The sequence below is a fragment of the Palaemon carinicauda genome, chromosome 20 (assembly GCF_036898095.1).
Source record: "Palaemon carinicauda isolate YSFRI2023 chromosome 20, ASM3689809v2, whole genome shotgun sequence".
NCBI lineage: Eukaryota > Metazoa > Arthropoda > Malacostraca > Decapoda > Palaemonidae > Palaemon > Palaemon carinicauda.
The window spans coordinates 104,305,100-104,307,599 of record NC_090744.1 but is presented as its reverse complement, the minus strand read 5'-3'; positions in this window follow the sequence as shown (position 1 = coordinate 104,307,599).

Here is a 2,500-nt window from a genome sequence, read left to right as displayed (position 1 = left end):
CTGCAATTATTCCGTACTGTGTTGTGAAGTTCGTGTTGTTGACATTGTTGTTGGAAGTTCCCTCACCATTTCACAAATTTGTTTTACTCTGTGCAGACTTACCGTCAACTTAGTAATATCCTTAATGAAATCAACTATGAAAAACAAACTTATTACACTTTTAGAATGATTACATTTTGTATTATGGAAACAATAAAGACGGAAGTCCATTAAGGAATGGGAACTTTAATTATCCCTCGATGTATAATTAATGATGAAATTTACCTCTTCTTCATCTTCGAAATACTTTATGGATGATGGAAAACACCTTTTTCATGTACACTTTTATTTTTCTGTTAATTTAACAACACTTTTGGTTTTGAATATACAATGACTCTTTACTAGACAAATGCATAAGGAAATGAAAGTAGTGTTTTTCTAGAGTAACTTGCATAGAATTACACTGAATCATCCTGTAAATTACGATGAGATTCGTGACTGTAAAATAACTTAGAAACAATAGACCAAAAAGAAGCAAGACCCCTAAAAAATCCACCAGCAACAATTACAGGAAATTTGGCAGAAAAATTGGAAAATGCACCAGTTATTTTTTCGATATATTAGATAAAACATTTTGGTTTAAATATCCAAAACGTATATTATGGAAAACACAAGAATGTGTCTGAGAAAGGCTATGTGCAGATATTGTTTTATATATATCCTTGGGTCCCAAGGCTCTACTGAAAATTTCCTTGTCCTAAGGTCAATCCTTCGCATATATCACGGCCAGCCATTATTTTTTGGGTAAACAATAGAGGCCATTTATCAGCGTTAGCTCCAATTCTTTAGATGCGTGTATCATCACCAGACCGGAAGGAAGATGGCTTTATCTGTGTTCGAGTAAAATTGCGCTTCATATTTGTCGAGAGAGAGAGAGAGAGAGAGAGAGAGAGAGAGAGAGAGAGAGAGAGAGAGAGATAGCTGTTTCAGTGGGTCGTTTGAGAGAGAGAGAGAGAGAGAGAGAGAGAGAGAGAGAGAGAGAGAGAGAGAGAGAGAGAGACATGTTCCAGTCTGTTGTTTGAGAGAGAGAGAGAAAGATACCTGTTCCAGTCTGTTGAGAGAGAGAGAGAGAGAGAGAGAGAGAGAGAGAGAGAGAGAGAGAGAGAGAGCCATTCCAGTGGGTCGTTTGAGAGAGAGAGAGAGAGAGAGAGAGAGAGAGAGAGAGAGAGAGAGAGAGAGAGAGAGAGAGAGAGAGCTATTCCAGTGGGTCGTTTGAGAGAGAAAAATAGCTGTTCCAGTGGGTAGTTTGTGTGTGAGAGAGAGAGAGAGAGAGAGAGAGAGAGAGAGAGAGAGAGATACCTGTTCCAGTCTGTTGAGAGAGAGAGAGAGAGAGAGAGAGAGAGAGAGAGAGAGAGAGATGTGATATATACATATTTGGGTAGCAAGAAAAACGTATAATTCTAAATCAAGCAATTAGAATCCTCCGATAGCATCTCTCGCATCAGAATTCCATTCGGCATTGAAGTTAAGGTTAGTCCAAAAATTATCGGGCACAAGAAACAGTTCTCTCGCGAAACTTGATAGAAACTTTATGGCAGTTTGTTAAAGTTTTATTTCTTTGGAGCCTCATCACGGTTAAGACGAAAGAAGAATGGAACTTTCCCAGACTGCAATTGATATGTGTCATTCAAAATTAAGACGGATTGATTATTTGATTATCAGTTATCTGACATCCTGACATCTAAGGTTATTGACGAAAGACGGAAATCTGGTATTCTCTATCCTACAGTGTTTACGAAAGACTTAATGGTACATATTACCCTGTAAATAATTTCTACTCCTACAAACCCTCCTATGCCTGTAAACCCTAATTTCCTCTACAAACGTTCTTACTACTACTAACCTTCCTACTCTTACAAACAGTGCTACGAGTACAAACGCTCATAGTTCTACAAACGCTGCATCTCCCTACAAAACACTTTTCTCCTACATTTTCTCCTACTACTACTATCGTTCTTACTCCTACAAACACTGCTACTATTACAAACGCTCTTACTTCTACAAACACTCTGTCTCCTACAAACCATTTTTTCCTACATTTGCTCCTACTCATACTAAATTTCCTACTCCTACAAACACTGCTACTAGTACAAACGCTCCTACTTCTACAAACGCTCCGTCTCCTACAAACCCTCCAACTCCTACAAACTCGTTTTCTCCTACATTTGCTCCTACTCCTACAAACCTTTCTACTCCTACAAACGCTCCTACTTCTACAAACGCTCCGTCTCATAAAAACCCTCCTACTCCTACAAACGCTGCTACTACTACAAACACTACTACTACTACAAACGTTCCTACTTCTACAAACGCCCCGTTTCCTACAAACTTTCCTAGTCCTACAAACCCTTTTTTTCTCCTACTCCTACAAACACTGCTACTACTACAAACGCTCTCACTTCCAGTTGCCATTCTTATTTTGCCGTCGTTCGAAGTACAATCACGATCAAAAGTCTCTTTA